This window comes from Equus quagga, chromosome 14 (assembly GCF_021613505.1).
Source record: "Equus quagga isolate Etosha38 chromosome 14, UCLA_HA_Equagga_1.0, whole genome shotgun sequence".
NCBI classification, from domain to species: domain Eukaryota; kingdom Metazoa; phylum Chordata; class Mammalia; order Perissodactyla; family Equidae; genus Equus; species Equus quagga.
The window spans coordinates 46,487,266-46,508,612 of NC_060280.1; positions in this window are offsets into that span (position 1 = coordinate 46,487,266).

Genomic DNA, 21,347 nt, shown 5'->3' on the forward strand with positions numbered 1-21,347 from the left:
AGCTGCCTCCAGCAGGTTTAGCGAACTTCAGTGGTGGAGAAAACCCTCAGGAAGTGGAAAAGAAACATGAGGCGCCTAAAGAGGAAAGCTGTCAGCTTGTGGGGGCCCATCCGCTATGGCTGCAGGTGAGAGCCCAAGGTGGGCTGAGAGGCTATGCGCAGGATAGCAATAGTGTCAGCTCCAGCGGGGTAAAGGGGGTGAGGGTGCAGAGGGGTGAAGAGACTTGTTACTTTTTTTTTTTTAAAGATTTTTTTGTTTGTTTGCTTTTCCTTTTTCTCCCCAAAGCCCCCTGGTACATAGTTGTATATTTTTAGTTGTGGGTCCTTCTAGTTGTGGCATGTGGGCTGCTGCCTCAGTGTGGCTTGATGAGCCGTGCTGTGTCTGCACCCAGGATTCGAACTGGTGAAACCCTGGACTGCCGAAGCAGAGCACGTGAACTTAACCACTCGGCCATGGCACCAGCCCCAAGACTCGTTCCAGTTTTCAATAGGGTGGGTGGGATGGGCCTCATTAAGAAGATGACATCTGTACAGACTTGAAGGCTGTGGGTACCTGGAGGAAAGCATTCCTATTAGAGGGAAGAGCAGTGCCAAGACCCTAAGCTGGGATGGTCCTGAAGTGTTTGAGGAGCAGCAAGGAGGCCAAAGTAGCTGGAGTCCAGTGATCAAGGGGGAGAGAGGTGGGAACCAAGGTCACAGGGCTAACAGGGCCTGGAGCATGATAGGCCGTGGAGGACAGTGTAAAGATGCTGGCTCTCACTGTAAGTGAAATGAAAAGGCACTGGAGGATCCAAGGCCTGAGTTGTTGTAATTCTCTCACGGCTGAAAAATCCTCAAGGAGGAAAGTCAGTTAATGCTCTTTTGGGGACTGACTTGCATAGTCAGGCCCTGGAGCCAGACCACCATGAAAACAGAAATGACATGCCAGACAGTTCTTTCAGGTAGTCCAGCCTGGGTACGTGGGACAAAAGCAGACATTGTCCTCTCTCTTTTAAGAACACCTAGTGAGTTCTATTGATTGGATACTTGGTCTTTAGGTTCACTTTCTTTGAGGGCTTTTCAGGTTGGCCGTTTACCAATAGGGAGCTGAATGCTGGGCTTGTGGGAGAAGTTCCTGGGAGGTAAGACAGAAAAGAATCTCATCTCAGGCATTACCATCGGCACTATTCTTTGACTTTATGTTTTCAGAATCAGGACCATTTACTCCTCTTCCTTACGATGTCCTAATGAGGAGGGTCTACGTTTATCTTCCTAATTTACACAGAGGGAACTTTACGCATAGTAAAGATTACATTCAATTACCAAGTGGCATCATCAGTTCTCTAGATCCTGGTTATAATCTTTCCTTGTAGGTTATGGGCCTCTGGTCCCTGCAGCGTGTCCTGTCATATTACTGGGCACCCTACTCCACTGTCTCAATGTCAGGCTTGTAGCATGTCTTAGTGGTTGATGAAAGCTTTACTGGTGGAAATAGAGAAACAGTGACATGTTAGGTTAAATAGGAAAAGTCAGGGTGAATTCCAGTATCAGAAATAAACATTTTTCAGTTTTTTCACTGTCAAGTATAGCTGAACAGCTCCTCCCCCGACCTTTGGCCATCAGTTCTTATGTACACCTGTTATTACTCAGATTTTAGTCTCAAATACAGTTTTCTACTAAAAGGGCCAGGGCAAATTTGGAGAGAAGTTACGGCAAAGATAGCTAGCAGTCCACCCCAATCTGTTGTCTCCTTTCTTGTTACCAGGTTTGCAGCCAGGGTGATGACCAAACTGTTGTTTTCCAGTCTCCCTTGGGTTAGATGTAGCCACGTGACTCATTCTTACTGCAGGATGTGGGCAGATGTGGTGCACCCGTCGTCTAGGCATGAAGTAGGCATTCCTCCTCCACACCCTGTCTCCTTGTGTCAGCAGGATGAGAATGACATTGAGGCTGAGGCCTAGAGGATGGTAGAGCCCCAAGGTGGAAGGACGCTGTCCTCAGTCACCACGTGGAGGAGACTGATCCCAACCAGAAATAACTGCCTTGCACCAACATATGAGTAGAAATAAACCTCTACTATGTTTCAGCCATTCCATATTTTTTGTCTGTATGTTACCACAGCCTGGCATATTCTATGTAATATAGTGTTTGATTCCCTTTCTTGAGACAAGAAAAGATCAGTGAGAGTCTGGAATGTCTTTTGTTTACAAAACTAAATTAGAATATTTAGAAAAGTTGTCAGGGTTGGTATTGAAATAACAAAGGGAACAACTTATGAGTAAAGATATATAGAATAGAATAGAACAGAATAGAATAATATATATTCTGTCTTCCGTTAAGTATATGGCTGTTCCTAAAGTATAGGTGTGCAATAGTTTCTATTTTGTATAAACAGGAACGCGTTATGTGTGCGTAGTAGTAAAGCTAGGAGTTGTATCAAGAACAGAAGGGACTGATCAGCACATGTGGTCGCACTTAACAATCAAGTAGGAAGGGGATTGAACAAGTAAATAGAGCCAGTGGCCACACATCATAACAAAATAGAAAGCACATTCAGCATTATGTTCCAAGAAGATAAATTAACCAAATGTCCTCAGCAGAAAAGATAAGTATGCAGGCTTTTCCTCTCATCTCATAGGAGAGAATAACTCTTGATAGATCCTATTAAATTATAATAAAATATTAATAAAGAATATAATTATCTTTATAATACTAACAGATCAGAGCTATATATTGAAAGGATAGAACAATAGATTTTGTAACACTGGCCAAGCAAGACTTAAATAATGTATCATTTCATGGCAAGACACACGTAAAAACAAAAGAACCTGTACCAAAGTGTGGACCTAAAAACTCTTGATGTAACAAGTTAAATTTAATCAGGGAAAAAGAAAGCTCAGCCTGAGGAGCAGTGGCTTGGGTTTGAATCACCTTGGGTGAAACAGCCAAGTCTTGAGTCTTAGGAGATAAGCCAGATCGTGTAAGCTTGACTTTTTCTTTGTATCTGGAATGATTCCTGCAACTCTGGGAAGGTGTCATAGTGTGTTACTGAAATGTTAGAAAAGCATCCAAATAAATAGATCTATAACCTAAGAAGGTCAAAGAGTAAGTATACAAATAATGAAGAAATTAATGAGAACTTCAGTGTTGATTTTTAGAATAGGGTTAAACATCAGTGCTATGTATTCTGTGATAATTATATTTTTATATAATTTTTGTATTTTATTTTTATATATAGCTTGCTTTGCTGTTTATGGGATTTGAAGTATTCAAGAAAATCAGTCATATTAAATATTTGTATCTGTGGTTGAAACACTTCAAAAGAATTTAAGTTTGTAATCATTGTTAATGTTTTTAAGAAAAATTTCTTCATTTATTATACGTAATATGCTTAAATGTATATGTGTTAAATTATATATATTTTTCAAATTGAGTATTAAGAAAGGTCCTCTTAACCAATGGAAATATTTCAGTCTTAATCTAATCAACACTGAGCTTTCTTGGGAATAACTGGCACACTGGAAAAGTATTCTTACAACAAGTTACATTAAGAAGTTTATCAATTTTGAATATTAAGTGGGGACAGTCCATTTATACAACGAGAATTACCAGGAGGCCTTTGTCACTAGAGACCATTGTTATAGTAATTCTGCCTGCAACTGTTGATTCTTTATTGCCTTAATTGAGGTCTTGGAGTGTACTTTTTCTAGGTTCAGTCTCCCAGAATACTTAAGAATCTACGGTATGAGTTGACTCTTGGAATTCTCTTTCCAGCAGTCTCCAGTTGAACCATTCTCTCTTCTCTCTACTGAAGCTGGATCTGGTCTCTGGGTTTCACTGGACTGAGATCGTTTCACTTTGCATCTTCTGAGATGTCACTAGACTGATTTGCAGCCTACTTTTTATCTAAGGTCCACATGGCAGAGGAACAATAGTTTATAGGTAAGAAAAAGGAGATTAGCTAGGGAATAGATGAAGCTGAGTACCTGAGGGTTACTGTAAATATTCAATAAGGTTACTTTTCGACCTTGTTCCAAACACAGACATGGATGAAAAGAAGTTATTCTTGTCAATTTTCTGTTTTCTTGTTTAACTGAGAGGTAACTCAAAGGTCACAAGGATTTATGAGCTTGTTGTTGAATGAAAGAAAAAGAATGGCTTCAAGGATCACCAAATAACCAAGTCCCAGCTGCCATTCACGCCAAAAGTCAGATTGTCCAGGGGATTATGGGGAGTGAAAGAAACAGGGATTATCCCTTTGTTTCTCCAAAACTCCTCCTGCCAAGCCCCTTAGCTCTATAAACCCCCCTGTTTTCTTCTCTTGTTAAGGCAGCTTTGAGAGAACCTGTCCTCCCACCTTCTCATTCTGGCCAACGCAAATAAACCTTTCTCCATCTTCAAGCACCAATGTCTCAGTGATTGGCTTACTCCACGTTGAGCAAATAAATTTGAAATGAAGAGATTTGGTGTCACAGATAGACAGTTATCCCTTTTCATTCATAGTTGTCATCTTGTATTTGTCTTTTGATCACTTTTCGTGTCCTGATCAAAATCATTGGCTTGTCCAAATGGATTCTCTGGCTGCTCAATTCTCTGACACCTCTTGAAAATTCCCTTACATTTTTTTAAACTATCAAAAATATTTCACATCCGAGTCTTCATGGTAAATTTTTTTCTGACTAGTCCTGGCCCCAGACTTTAAGCTCCCTTTTCTGAAATTCTATATGACGTAGGGTGGACACCACATCATTCAGTAATTACTCAGACACTGACTCTAGAACCCTCAGAGATTGAGTCATTTTGTTTACCTGAACTTTGCAGATCACTAAGAGTTAAAATCTATGAGAATATTGAGCCCATTTGGGTTTTCTGCATAAGAACGCACGAGGAGTAAATATTCAGGCTTCAGTGCTTCGTATTCTTTACAGCACATTTCTGTAGGCCTGTGCCTTAGAATCACCTGAGGCCACTTATTAAAATGCAAATTCCTGGGCCCCCTCAGATGTACTGAATTCTAAACTCTGGGAGTGGGGCCTGGCTATCTAAATTTTTAACAAACTTTCTACGTGATTCTTATGCATACCAAAATTTGGGAATTATCATCCTAAAGGAAGGACAATGGGATTTTGGATGAATTCAACACAGTGCAGCTGATTGAATGCATATGCCATTGTTTCCTCAGGGTTTCAGATTGTGTGTGTTTGCATTTGTATCTCTATTTCCTCTCTTCTAAACATGTTGAATATTTGTTATCAGGTAACAATTTTCTATTTCATATTTCTTTTCAAATGACTCTGATACAGTTAACTAGCCATTTCACTGAAATTGTGTAGTTGATCTTGGCATGGAGTTGGTGTGGTGGAGACTTTAAAGAGTGATTAGGAAATGTTGGACAAATGGAAATTGAACATCTCCCCACCCTCCCTTAGCACCATTGAATTTCAGCTTGGGGTTTGGTGGGGGGTTATAGTTGGAAGAGAACTGTTGTTAACAGAGGTACATAGTAAAGGATAGATGTTATACAAATCAAATAGGCTAGGCTATGCTGTAGTAACAAATGTCCTCAATTCTCAGTTTCATGAAACAACAAAAGCTTATTTCTCACACATGCATATTCCATTAGGGTTTCAGAAATCTCTTCAAGGGAGCTATCCCCCACATGTGGGCTCAGCATTCCAGGCTGTCTTGGTCTTGTGGGTTTCATCATTTTTACATGAGAATTCCTGCATGATCAACACAACAGAGGAAGAGAGTGAGAGAGAATCATATTGGTAATTAAATACCTCTTCCTACACCCATTGGTCAAAAGTAGTCCCATGGTCTTGCTCAACAGTGGAGGCAGGATGGTGCATGAGGAGACATGTATATCCAATATGCCCTGGAAGAGAGGAATATGAGATGGGAGAGCATTAGAAATCTCTACTACATATGCTCAATCTTAGAGGGAAGTGTTTCTGGAAAGAGATTAACTGTGATATGAGGCAGTGATTTTCACTAGGGCAAAAGGAAAGATGGACAGAGTCTAGGATTTTGGTACACATTTAATGATAAGGCCTATTAAGTGCTAGGCACAGTTCTAAGCACTGGGCATACAGGGATAAACAATACAAAATAAGCTCCTGAACTCCTGATGCTTATATTCTAGAAGGAGGAGACAGACAGTATGGAAATAAATGAAATTACAAGGAAAATATCAGAGAATAGTAAGCACTACTTAGAGCAGTAGAGAGATAATGCAGTGACTACTTTAGTTTGAGTGATTAAGGAAGCCTTCTCTAAAGTATTGGCATTTAAGCTGTGAATAATAAGAGGAACTAGTCATGCAAATATGGGGGTGTTGTAGAGGAGGCACAGTCCAGACAGAGGAACCAGCTAGTGCAAAGGCCTTGAGGCAGGAGCAAACTTGGCCTGTTAGAGGAACTGAAAGAGAGTCAAGCAGTTGAAACTGAGTGGGTGAGGGGGAGAGGAATGAAATGAAGTCAGAGAGGTAGGCAGGTTTGCATCACCCAGGGCTCTGGAAGCCATGGAGAGCAGCCTGGTGCTAGTTGTTGAATGTAATGGAAAGGTGCTAAGGAGCTTTAAGCAGGGAGACACATGATAAGATTTATGTTTACACAATATTGCTCCAACTAATGTATACAGAATGGAAAGGAGCAAAAGTAGAGGCAGAGAAACAGGTCCCAAGCTTACCAGGGAGAGCTGCAGCGGGCCTTGTATCAGATCCGTAGTAGTGGAGAGGGAGACAACGGAAGCTTCAGGATGTGTTTTGAAGGCAGAATCAATAGGATTTGCTGATGGATTTGAGGTAGAGAGAAAGGAAATTGAAAGAATCAAGGATAGCACCTTGGTTATTAGCTTGAGCTACCAGTAGTGCTATTTTGTGAGGGTAGAGTCACAGAAGCCAAGAGAAGAAAGTGTTTCAAGGAGAAGATAGTGGCCACTATGTCAAATATTTCTGATATGGAGAAGTAAGATAAGAATAGATAAGTTAACTCTGGGTTTGGCGACATGGAGTCGTTGTTGACCTCAACAATAGCAGGCTTAGTAGCATGGCAAGGATAGAAGCCGTATTGCAGTGGATGGAGGAGACAACGTAAGGGCAGGCATGGGAACAGTGGCTATAATCAACTCTATGTTTGCTATGTAGGGGAGCAGGAGGATGTGGCAGGAGTGGGAAGGAATATGGGCTTGAGCTTTTTGTTATTTGTTTTAAGATAGGAGATATAAACCATGCTTGTGTGGTGATTGGGATGACTTAGTAGAGAGAAAAGGACCCATAACGCAGAAAAGAGAAGGGCTAGTTACAGGAACAGATTCCAGGAGAAGGTGAGAAAGTTGAGATCCAGGGCAAAAGCAGATTTATCACCTTTGCTGGGAGCAGAGACTCTTTATTCAAACCAACATGAGGGAAACAGTATCTCTAGTGTAGGCAGGTTGGGAGTTTAGATATGGGGGTTTAGAAAAAGGACTTCTTTGTTTAGTGTCTGCTTCTATTTTCTTAGTGAAATATAAAGACAAGGTCAAAGGTGGAAGGGCACAGGTGCATGAAATTTGAGGAGAGAGAAAAAAATGAGAAACAGTTTTGAAGAGTGGAAAATTGTAGATTGTCTACTTCAGTGCCTATTTGAGATTTGTGGTCATATGGTATGTGTTTTTTCAATCTTGAAACATACAGCTGTGGGGATTGCAAGCTCAGAGTAAGTTTTAGCAGGGTTTGATTAGATTGGGACTTAGCCTGGTTGGTACTAGAGATGGAAGGAGGGGCTGGTGATTCAAGAGTGCTTACAAAGGAATGATTACAACAGACCATGAACTTCTCTCTAGGTAAAGAGGGAAGAAGGACATGATTGGGTTGACTGATTGTAGAACGAATGGATTGGTCATCTTGATGAGGTTAAAGAATTTTTGGAGTAAGAGCATTTAGAGGAAATGAACTAGAAGTATAAGAGCTGGTAATTAGAAAACAGGGCACTTGAAATTCAGATATCAGAGAAGACCACAAGGTCAATGGCGTGATTATTGGGTTGGATAAATGAAGTAGGATGAAGGAATAGATCATTGGAAGTGAGGAAGTTCAGGAATGGGATGGCCAGAGGGATGGATGGATTATCCATATGGATAGTGAGTTGCAAAATACAATGAGGAGAGTGGTAGTGGAATGAAAGATAGGCGGTGCTAAAGCCATCACTGAAGAAGGGAACACTCAGGAGTTGGTAGTTAATCGTAACATGCAAGTGTGGTGAGGTGATTAAAGGACCTGGGGATTTTGAAGCTGGGAGGAAAATGATCTTGAAGTAACAAAAGGAAGCAAGGATTAGATAAGAGAAAAAAAAGTGGCCTCTATTTATGAAAGCTAGGATTGAGTAAGGCAACAGGTAAAGGCAGGGCTGCTGGCATTGTCAAAAGGCCATAGGAGATAAATGTGAATGGTATCTTTCTGAGTTGTGTGACACAGCCATGGTGCACAGGGAAAATTCAGACAAGTGGAAGATAAAGGGGCATTTTCCAATGACACCGCATGAGTTTCAGAGGGCCCAGTGGAAAGGGTGGGAGGGGAAGATCCATGGATATACAGAGATGCCAAGGGATGAAGGTCCAGTGGGTAATGGACGGCCTGGGAGGCTTAAGCTTCCCATGCTTTGTAAATACTTAATACACAGATTAACCAGGATTCCTGAACTATTTGTACTGTTCCATGTAATTCTCCCAGACTTCTTTTTTGATAGGATTTTAAATCATGGGATTGGAGACACCTTATCTCCAGAACTCTATTTTCAGTCAGAAACAGCTTGAAATAGTTTGCGTGCAAGTGTTTTGGAGGCAGACAAGCTCCCCAGAACAGGCAAGGTCAAGCAAATTTGTGTAATTTCTGGCCATTGCTGCTCTTCTGCCTGCTTCTAGAAGCCTAGACAAGAAGATCATATTACTTGGATAAATGCCCAGCTGTGGGGGCACAGTTGTCCCCAACATTGTTTTCTTAAGTATTCTCCCGTTACTGGTCCCTGGGTATTTCCATATGGCCTCACTCTGAGCTTGCATCCATGAGAAGAGTTTACACAGTCTGTGACCTAGTATAAAGAGTGCCTTTCCTTTCTTTCCAGGGGTGGTGACTGGCTTAGTTTTCTTAGAGGTTTTTAAATCACCCAAGAGGCCTGGTAAGTGACATTTGCCTGTTTTGGAAACCTTTGCAAATGAGTTGAGTTGTTGAATTGCCAAGATGTAGATCCCAGAATCCAAAATCCTTCATGATCTGGATCTCATGGTACCATGTACCTCCCCCTTTGAAGCACTCACTTATCACAATTGTAATTCTACAGTTGTTTGTAGGATTCTGTAAATAATATGTGTCTCTGGACACTAGACTGTAAGCTTCATGAGGGCAGAGACCATGTCTTCCCTTCTTGCTCACCAATATTCCCAGCACCTGGGACATTTGTGGACAACACGTGCCGGACATTTGCGGATTACAGCAATGAATGAATGCCTGCACCTCCCCTTCCCATGACATTGCCTCCCTCCTAGCTTCTCACACTCTCCCTGAGATCAGGGGCCTCAGCTTGTCTCCTAGCTGCCATCCAGACCTGCCTCACTCAAGGATTCCCTGGGCTCTGAACTGCTCTCCACTGCTTTTCTCTGAAAATTAAATTCACACCAAGGTAACAAGTTCCCCATGCACATTCTGCCCAATTAAAGAAGACCTGTCAGTGATGGCATCCAGGTATCAGCCAGTGAAATAAATACTATCTTGATTCTAGAATTTAACTAACTGAACTTGGGCAAGTGACTCAACCTCTCTGAGCATCAGTTTTGTTGCTTGCAAAATGGTGATAATACTATTATCTACTTCATACAGCTATTGGAAAGACTAAATGAGATAGAGTATATCTATCTCTAGATAGTTGTTAACTCAATGCCAGATGTAGGGCAAACTCCCAATGGTTGAGTATTGTGATTACAGTTACCTTGATGCTCTGGCAGGGAAGAGCATTTCTGGACAAGACTGAGTTTCTGGGGAAGGTGCCAATAGCCCCAGACAGGGCTCTCCCGATCCCAGAGCTTTAGGAGCCCCTCAGCTCCTGTTGAGGATGGGAGAAGGGGAGATCTTGTCTCTCTGACTCTTTGGGAACGTGAGCTGATTCTAACCGCAGAGAACCCCTTCTAGGGTATCGGGCTCCAAAGGGCAAAAAGGTAAATCTGAAGACTCAATTATTGAGAATTTTCCCTTGGCAAAATTTTAAAGGGATCATTCTTTTATTCTTTGGTGACATACAACTTAATCATTATACCAAAAAAGTGAGGAGAAAGCATCTTCTCTGTCAGGCTTCTTTCATCAAGCACAGAGAAGCAGGTGTCTGGCTCCCATCTTTTGTAGAAGACAAGTGAAAGGAGAAAAGCAATAGTAAAAACCTAAATTCCGGGGGCTGGCCCCGTGGCCGAGTGGTTAAGTTCGCGCGCTCCACTGCAGGCGGCCCAGTGTTTCGTTGGTTCGAATCCTGGGCGCGGACATGGCACTGCTCATCAGACCACGCTGAGGCAGCGTCTCACATACCACAACTAGAAGGACCCAAAACGAAGAATATACAACTATGTACCGGGGGGCTTTGGGGAGAAAAAGGAAAAAATAAAATCTTAAAAAAAAAAAAAAAAAACCTAAATTCCGTACAATATCCTCCTTTCTACTCCTGCCCTGAACTTGATGCATTGTTCTTCCAGCTTATGTTTATTTTGCCTTATTGAACGTACACTCGTTCAACTACCATCAAGCTCCTCTTAGGTGCCAGGAGTGTCAGGCTTGGTGTGTAGATACCAAGATGAACCAGACAAAGGCTGTCCCTGTGGCTTCCTGATCTACGTTGTGAAATGGGAGCCAGTGGTCTGTGAGATTTAGGGTAAAAGACAGGACTGGTCCGGAACCAAGAGAGGAGGTGAAGAGATAAAGAGGAAGGGAGGAAACATGTACTGACATCCACCATGTGCTAGGCCCTGTGCCAGCCACTGTCCCATTTGATTCTTATGACCAACCTATAAGGTAGGCAGTGCTATCCTGGTTTTAAAGACACAGAAAAAGACAAGTGAAAAAGCGGAATTTAGCAGCAACAATGAGGACATTTTAACAAGACAGTATATTTTCTGAATACTATCTCTTTCTTGACTTCAACTGATTTTCCTATACTACTAATAATAACAACAAACACCCTTTTGTCTCTTACTATGTGACAGGTACTGTTCTAAGCTTTGCACATACAAACTCACTTAATCCAGCTGAGGTAGATATTATAATCCCCATTCTACAGATGGGATAATTAAAGCACAGAAATATCAAGTTATTTGCTCAAAGTTGCGCAGCTAATGAGGGAAAGGAGCAGGGATGAAATGAAATCTTGGAATCCAAGCTCTTAACCACTTTTTATATTTCCTTTTTTTCCAGTGATTTTCTTTTCATTCCCATTTCCTGATTTTTAAAACTTGTTTTTATGTCTCTCTGTAGGTCTCAAATCTTTTTTTTATTTAAGAAAGACACAAGGAATAATAATACATACATACATACGTAATGGTATTGCAATGCTTTTTTCTTAATTCGACATAATCAGAGCATGAAAGAGAGGAATGGAAAGCAATTGAGAAAGAGTTCTCCATTTTACTTTCCATCTTTACAAAAAAGGATGAGTACATGTATAAATATGCACACAAATACACAGATTCTAGACCAAACTGGAAGAAACCAAGCAAAGAGCTTTGACATCATGTGCCCTGGAGCAACTGGCAGCATGAATTAACATAGCATTCCCATGGCTCTTTGTTTTTACTTCTTTAGTTCATTTACTTCACCTCTTAAAGGCTTGCTGTCCATGTGTGTATGCATGTGTGTGCATGTGTGTGTATGTGTGTCTTTGGGTGTGAGTTTTGTTGACTAGACTGCTCATTCTCTAAGTTGGAGAATGTCTTAATCTTTTTTATATTTTGACACACACTCTCACTCCAAACACACACATGCCACATACCACACCCTTTCCCCATACACAGAAATGTGAACAAAGAAGGCATTTATGGCAGAGATTGCTGGTATCCACCCAAAAACCCTTCTCCCTTCATGTTTAGTGAGGGAGCCCAGACTTTATTTTGGGTGGTGATGTGCTCAGCCTCAAGGCTGTATATTTCCCAGACTCCCTCATAGCTAGGGATGGTCAATGGGACCAAGGCAGAAGGTTTGGGTAGGAATTCTAGGAAATCTCTGAAGAATCGCATATACAGCTCTTCCCTTTGCTTCTTCCTCCTTACTTCCAAGAATGTCAATATGGTGAATGAAGCTTTAGTAGTCATCTTGGGCCATGAGAGAACTTTGAGGATGAATGCCCTGAGCTACAGTTACAGAAAAACAAAATAGAAAGAACTGTCACATCAGCCCTACACATCTAACTCTAGACTTCTTTTTACGTGATAGTGAAATAAAGTTTTATCTCCTTGAAACCACTCTCCTTTCTGGTCTCTGTGACTAGAAGCCAAACACAATTCCTAGCTGACAGAGGATTCAATAGTTTGTTAAATTGAACGAAAACGAACGAAATAAAACAAAGCAAAATATTTCCCCAAAAAGCACTTAAATCTTGCACCTTCATTTTCTGCATCAAAGAGTGAACCCAAAAGATTATAAATCCAGAAAAAGAAGATTTTATTCTACCCTCTCAAAAAAAAAAAAAAAAAAAAGGTAATTAACGCTTTAATGCCTCACCATTAGAAAGAAGAAAATTTCCCAGGAGATTTCCCGTGTGAAATGTCCATTCAGATTAGCTAAGTGTTTTCTCCTCACCAATTCTTTCTTCCTCTTGGGTTTATTAACAGAACGTGTCAGTTTTACATAGCATCTTCGGAAACTCCTCTGCTCTCAGCTGGCTGGGGGCCTCCTGGGGCTCTTAGCATTTCGGTAAATCACAGAAAAATCCACTTTTTCCTCCATTATATGAACACTTACAGGACAGCCTCCACTCCACCTTGTGAAAACCAAATGCTTTTCAACATAACTGGTGTTCACTGAATGGGTAACAAAGTGGAGCCTGAAAACACAACAGTGGCTAAGTGGATGTGTGAATTGTGACAATCTTAATACTGAGATTTTCCTGGGAGAGTATGTTTTCCTCTTGCAGGATTCCTCCCGGTACGTCATTAATTCCTTACAGTTTAAACTGGAAACTGGGAGAGATGAAGAAGCAAGAGGAGGGAGGGAAGAAAAGCACGTACAGTGCAGTGGTCTGCTGGTAAGATGTAACAACTGGCTTGGGAGAGTGGGGAAAGCTGATTTATAGCGTTTGCTGATTTCTGGGAAGTAATTATGCTCACCGTCACTGACCCCAAGCAGCCCCAGCAATCCACTGCATGGCCGTCCTCTCTCTCACTCTTCCCACCAGCTCCAGGAGGAGGTTTTCCCAGGGTCGTGTTAAAGATGCCAGAACTGAGGCTCAGAGCCATTAAGTAACTTGCTCACAGTTGCTAAACCAGTCGGCAGTGAGGCTGGGATTTGTCCCCAGGCCTGTCTGATCACACACTTTGGGTTCTTAATTCCTACACTGAAGGGACGTGGACAAAATGTAAGGAAAGAAAAGAGAAGTAAATCAAAAGAAGAAACAGCAAAGGGCAGCTTCAGGCTAAGGCCAAGCAGAGCAATGTACTAGAACAGGGCCAGCAAACTGCGGCCAGCAGGTCAAACCCGGCCTGTTTTTAGATTGCCCAATGATTTTTACATTTTTTAAAGGGTTGTAAAAAATAAATAACTAAATAAAACAAAAAAAGAATATGTGAGAAAGACCAAATATGGCCCACAAACGCTAAAATATTTGCTGTCTGGCCCTCTACCCTGCTCTAGGCCTGACATGACTCTGGGCCTCCGCAGCCTGAGGTCAGCTATAGGAGAGAAGGAAAGGGAAGGGAGATCAGCCTTTGCTAAAAACCTCCTACAGCCATGAGCACTTGACATGGATTATCTGCTTTAATTCCTAAAATGACCCTAAGACATGGTTTATACTTGTCCCATTTTAGCCAGAGAGAAAACTGAGGCTCAAAGATGAATTTGTTCGTCTAAATTCACAGCTAGGAAGTGGCAGAACTCAGACTGGGATTAGGTATCTTGGGCTCCAGACCCTTGCCCTACTCTGTGTGGAGCGTCCTCCCCTAAGATTCAGCCTCCAGATTCTGTGTTCCTGAGCTACCCACCAGGAGCTCCTGGCTAGCGGGGGAAGACGATGATACCTTGTGAACCACTATGCGACCGGATAAGCCCTATAGTAATCTTAGGAACGAAGGGGACTTTAGGGGCATAGAGGAGGAAGTGATTAGTTCTGTTGGTGAGCTGGGCTTAAGGCTTCACAGAGGAGATGACAACGAGCTGGTCCTGAAACGAAGGACGTTCCCTGCAAGGGAGCGTGTGAACGATCTCAGGGAGGCATGAATGAGTGGCCAGTAAGGGAACTGGTATGCAGTTCTCTGTGCTTGCAGCATAGGGTTCCTGGTGGAGAGATGGCAGGACATTCGTCTGGACAGCTAGGTTGCAGCTGATTAGGAAGGGCCGCATTCTGAGCCCAACATCCTGGTACCCTTCAGTTGCTAGGGGTAAACAGCTATGAGCAGATAGGGATGAAAATGGAAAACAGCACACACTATTTGGAATTAAATGAGATTACATATGTGAAATGTATATTAGACATCTCATGACACTCATGATGTCTAATATAATAAGGGTCAGAGCTGCCACTAACTGAACCACATTACAACTCAGCATTAAGCAGTCATTTTGTATAAAATATTTAATTAAATAACCAGGATCTCTCATACAATTAATATGAATCCTCAATTAATTAACATTAATCCCAGTGGAGAGCTTGCTCTCTCTCTCTCTCTCTCTCTCCCTGCCACGTGAGCACACAGCTAGAAGGCAACCATCTGCCAACCAGGAAGAGAGTCTCACCAGGCTAGACTGTGCTGGCACACTGATCTTGGACTACCAGTCCCAGAACTGTGAGAAAATAAAGTCCTGTTGTTCAAGACACATCGTCAATGGGATTTGTTATGGCAGCCCAAGCAGACTGAGATAACTTACTAGAGTTGAAACAGAAAGGTGGAAATCACTCTCAATATGGAAACCAGAGAGACTTCAAACCAAGAAATTAATTACACAAGTGTTAGAAAAGCTGAAAAGCCAGCAGGCAGCAGTGAGGCAACCCAGAGATTCACAATAGCTGAAGCTGCTGCTACCCCAAGATTGCAAGGACAGAGGGAGGAAACCGGGTTAGGAGAACCCAGAAGCCAGGTCACCTATTTGAAACCGAAATTGTAGATGGGGAAGCAGGAACTTTGCAGGAGATGCAGCTGCTGCTTCAAACAGAGAGAAAGAGAGAGAAATACCTTTACTTCTCCCTTTCTCCTTCCACCAGACTCCTCCCAGTGCCTCTCATCGACTGAACCCAGCCAAGTCCAGGGGACGTTGGCACCTGGGAAATAGACACTCCCAATGATACTCCCTGAGGTATGTGGCAGACCAGGGCAGTGAGGACTGGGTTTAAGGGAAGCAGGACAAGGACTGGCACAAACAAGTGGAGTTTACCAGTGCCTCCATCTTAGGAGGTCACTAAGATCACCGTCATGAGCTCATTTAACCCCAATTAACTCCCAAAGGCCCCCTCTCCAAATACCATCACATTGGGTTAGAGCTTGAATATATGAATTTCTGGGGGGATACAACATTCAGTCCATAACATAGATATTATTTTTCATATTAGTGCTGCTTTGCAGGTTAGGAAATTAAGACTAGGAGAGATAAAGTATCTTTCCCCAAATCCTAGATAGTAAATTATATATATAAAAAAATGTGATTCAAATCCAGGTCTAGCTGCCCCTAATGGCGTGCTATTAACTATTACAGCAGATTGCTTCACAGTGTGTCCGCATAAGGACTCAGTAATCAGATACGTATTTGATGTGCTAACACAATTCAACCAAATTCCTATGACTTGCACTAGCTTGTGGGAAATGGCCTATGCTCCTTACTCATGATTGATGGGATACTTTAAAACATAGAACAGACATCTGCATATCTCTTTACAATTTACAAAGAGCTTGCTGACCCATTGCCTCATTTCCTCATTCGATCTTCATATTAGGCTTGTCAGGATGGAAGGACAGGTCCCGACAGAAACCGTAGGTCAGAGAGAGCGGGTTAGTTGCTGCAGGTCGCACAGATAGGCAGCGGCAGAGGAAAGGAACACTTAAATTCAGACTTGCTGGCTCTTTATGCTGATGCCTCCCATCACTCCAGGTAGAATTGCAATGTTCCTCAGCGATCAACCAGAATGACAAAGGACCTCTGAGTGAGAGCTGCTCCTACTATTATTTTAGATATCGTGAATGTCATCAGATTCATTTACTGGTTTTCCAGATAAGGGATCTGAGGACTTTCCAGTGTTCCGTGCAGCCTCTTTCAAGTTCCCTACTTCAAGGGAAGCTCCCCTCCCAGAGAAGGGGCTAATTATGGTGGGTAAGAAGGGTTTGCAATGAGGACATCCATCTGAGCACTTGCCTGGTGGCAGCTGGCTCCGCTGATATTTCGATGATCCCATCTGGGTAAAAATAGATAGCTCTAAAGCACTTGAAAGCATTTTCTTGTCTTAAAATAGGTTAAAAAACATTCCTCCTTTTGTTTGCACTCCCAATTTGCTTAGCAAGACCTCTTTCTACTTAGAATCTAGGGTCTACAGCAGAAAGTGAATTTAAAAGTCATTTTAAAGAGAATGGGGAAACTGAGGGATTGCAAAAAAAACTGAGGGATCAAAAACTGAGATGTCTTGTCCAATTTCATATAACTCCTTGAGGTATAGATTATTTGGTTAATTGATACATTTATTATTTTGTACAACAACAACAAAAAAGAGTGAGCTTTCTCTTTGTGCCTTTCACAGTGTTAGGAAGTTTTGGGAGAGAAATGGATTAATAAAAAAGGGAGTCCTGTCCTCAAGAAGTGCACTATCTAGCACAGAGGTTTAGACATGTGCACCAATCCTTGTATATCAAGATTAATAATGACAATGTAACAAAAGACATAACATCAGTGATAGTGATAATTCAAGGTCTGCCCTTGGCGATGGTCATCAATCTTGATTTAGTGCTAAAAGAGTGAGATTTTGAAACATACAAACCTACCAGAAATGGATTAAGGCCTTGGTGAGGAAGCTCTAGTCCAGGCTGTATCTGGCCTTTGGTTCTGTCCATCTGGCTTGCGGCAAGTTCCCTAAATTAAGTGTTGGAGGCCTCCTCCCTTAAGAACAACAAATACGGAGCTTCCCAGGTCTGAAGGAGGATTCTGGGCCTCCTCCTGCTGGATGTCCTGTTTTGCTGTTTAACTTAGAGATTCATTCCCTTGAGGCCACAGCATGTGGTTGCGGAGAGGGTTGGAGCCCAGCCTTCTTGGTTGGTTTTATGGACTGAATGTTTGTATCCTTCCAAACTTCATATGTTGAAGCCCTAACTACCAGTGTGGTTGTATTTGGAGATAGGGCCTCTAAGGAAGTAAGGTTCCTTAAGGTTAGATGAGGTCAAAAGAGTGGGGCCCTGGTCCCATAGGATTAGTGTCTTTGAAGAAAGACCATAGAGCTCACTCTCTGTCTCTCACTCCCCCCACCACACAGAGAAAGGGCCATGTAAGGACATAGTGAGAAGGTGGACATCTACAAGCCATGAAGAGACATCTCACCAGAACCCAAATTTGCCAGCACCTTGATCTTGGGTAGCTGTAGCCTCCAGAATGATGAGAAAATAAACTTTCGTTGTTCAAGCTATCTAGGCTGTGGGATGTTGTTATGGCAGCCAGCAGTCAGGGAGGAGAGATCTCCTGTGGTGTATGAGGGGTGCCTTGTGGGAGTGAGGGCACAGGCCTGAGTGGGCTGCATAAGCCCAGTAATTTGACTAGCTTGGCATAGGGGATGGGATTCTAAGGCAGCCTGGAGGATGGGGAATGGTTTTTAGAAAGTACAAACCAGGCTGGATGAGTGTTTTTAGGGTCAATTTGGAGAAGGCATTAATTTGTTTTTTTAGGGATGAGAATAATAATAACCCAAGTTTAATTTTGCAAAGTGTAGACTTCACGTACAAAATTTGACATACTGATTTCAACACTTCCAGCTTTTTTTTTTTGAGGTCACATTGGTTTATAACATTATATCAATTTCAGATGTACATCATTATATTTTGATTTCTCTAGAGAAGGCATGAATTTTAAGATTCTTTGAAGATGAGGACAATGTCAGAGCTAAGGAGCAGGGGAAACCTTGAGCACAACTGCTGGTGTTGTGGGACGGGAACTTGACCGAAGGGTGCTGTCTTGGCTTCTTTCTATTGTGAGCTGCTTCTTCTTCCCTCCATCCAGCAAGGGCCCTCTCCCTCTCTGAGCAGTCTCTGGCTGCTTGGTTCCCTTTGATCTAAACTAAATGACTCTGTTCTTTCCCGTCACTTACACCCTTAGCAGGCTCCTCAAAACACAAGTACATACAAATGCAACCTGTGTATATGTATACTTCTTCTTACCGAGCGACTCTTAGAATTCAGTTTGGTTTTAGACAGTGGTGCTGACTTATGAACCTCTGTGGAAAAGTTATGGTATCAAGAAATGGTCCCCTTCAGGGATATATACATATGTATATATCCTCTTGGCTTAGAGGATTGTGGGGGATAGACTCTAAGGTAGCCCATGATTTCTGGTCTCTGGTATTCTCACCTTTGTGTAATCCCCTCCCCTTGAGTGTTGACAGGAACTGTGACTTGCTTCTCACCAACGGAATGTGGCAAAGGTGATGAATGTATGTGACTATGTGCAGGTGATTACATAAGAGTGCAGTGCCCATCCTGCTGGAGCTTCTCTCGGTTGTTGACTTTGAAGAAGTAAGCTGCCATGAAACCTACAGCTGAAGGGAAATAAATTCTGCCAACACCTGAGGAAGTTTGGAAGCAGATCCTTCCTGTAAAAGGGAAAACTACTCTGAATTTGCCCTTTACTCTTACAATACTATCACACTTCACTTCAATTTTGACGCCAGATGTGTGGGTTTTCTACACACCAAGCAATTCTCTGTGACACCAGCCAGGGGAGGTCCTGCAATTTAACTGAATTCTGATACTATTCACCTGGAGATAGCATTGAATCCCACAGGTTAAGGGCTCAGTTCCACAAGACTGCCCTCTCTCTTCAGATGCCAATCTCATGTCCCAGGTTGTCACTTATACTTCTGATCGACTGTCTATAAATAGAGGCTCCCATGACCTCCTCCTCGTGTTTGATAATGTGCTAGAATGACTCACAGAAATCAGGGAAACATTTATGTTTACCAGTTTATTATATAATAAAGGATATGAGAAAGGACACAGATGAACAGTCAGAGGAAGACATACATAGGGCAAGGTATGAGGGACTCATAGGAAAGCTCCCTGCCCTTGCCAGGTGTACCACTCTCCCAGCACCTCCAGGTGTTCAGCAATCCAGATGCTCTCCAAACCCCATCCTTTTGAGTGTTTATGGAGGCTTCATTACATAGGCATGATTGATGAAATCAATGGCCATTGGTGAAGGATTCAATTTCCTTGAAGGTCTGGGGGTGTGGGGCTGAAAGTTCCAATCCTCTAATCATGATTGGTTCCCTTATCCTTAGGGGATTTCCAAAAGTCATCTCATTAATATATATTAAGGTGTGGTTGAAAGGGGCTTGTTATGAATAGCAAAAGGCACCTTTATCACTCTTATCAATAGAAAATTCCAAGGGTTTTGGGAGCTCTTTCAGAAACGGGAACAAAGATATATGTATATTTCTTGTGTTAAATCATAATATCACACTTCCCCAGTCAAACTTCTGATGAGAACCCAGCTCTGGGTAATACCTTGATTGGAGTCTTGTGGCAGCCTAAGCAGAAGATCCAGCTAAGCAGAGCCTGGACTCCTGGCCCACAGAAATTGTGAGATAATAAATGTATGCTGTTGTAGGCTGCTAAATTTGTGGTAATCTATTATATAGCAATAGAAAACTAACACAGATTTTGGTGCTTGGAAGTGGGGTGCTGCTGTACAAATACCCACAAATTTGAGAGTGACTTTGGAATCAGGTAGCAGAGAGGCTGGAAGGATTTTGAGGGGCATGAAAGAGATAAACCTTAAATTGCTTTGAACTGACCGTTAGTATGAATCTGGACTTTGAGGGTGTTGTCAGTGAAGACTCAAAAGAAAGTGAAGAATAAGTTATTGGAAACTGAAAGAAGTGGAATCCTTACTTTGTAGTAGGCAGAAAACCTAGAAAAATTATCTCCTACAGTTATGTGGAAAGCACAACTTGTAACTGATAAATTTGGTTATTTAGCTAAGGAGCCTGAGGAGTTTCCAAGCAAAGTGTTAAAGATGCTGCCTGGTTGCTTTTTGCTGCTTACAGTAAAATGAACAAGAAAAGATAAATTAAGGAAAGAATTGTTCAACAAAAAGGAGCCAGAACTTGTTAATTTTGAAAATTTTCAGCTTCTCTAGATGGCAAAAGATGCTAAAATTCAGAAATGGCTGCTGAAAGTGTGGCATAGAGAAAAAGCTGAGTGTGCAACTGTACAACCTTTTGCTAAAACTTAAGAAAGCACAAAGGTCAGACTATTCAATCACCCGAAGAGCTCTTTTAAGATGCTAAGGGTGTGCCTCACATTTATCTTCTCTAACTATAGGGCTTCTAGAAAGCACAAGAGTAGTGTTGTGCTTCAGCCATCTCTGCAGGAGCCAAATATAGAGAAAAGATTATCTTGAAAAGATCTGTAGATGTGACTTTTGTCTAATGGAGTGAATTCCATTGAAATCCACAGGAGACTCACAAAGTTCTTGAGAAAATGATTTCCGTAGAAACACCATCAACATGGACTGAAAGAGACAGAAAGGGTACAAAATGAAAGAAGGCAGCTGAGTCCCCTAAATTGTACTGGTTGCAAGTAGACTGATAAGCTACTCAGGTGCAAACATATACTACCTTTTATGAAAAAACAGTGACACGGAAAGTGGAATCAAGAGCCCAGAAGCCAGAGCCAACAGCCATAGAGAATTATTCATACATCTTGAAATAGTACTAAGGATCTTCCAGTGTTTGACCAGCTGGATTTCAAAGCCACTATGGACATTTGTAATCTTCCATTTTAGCCTTGAACTGGAGCATCTATACTGTTATCCTATGCTTGTACCACCACTGTATATTGCGTATTTTGAAACAGAAAACTTGTCTCTTTAAGGTTCACAGTTCCACAGATGGAGAGGAATTGTGCCACAGGAGGTATACTTAACAGGTTATGCCTAGAAGCCTCATCCTCATCTGGATCTGA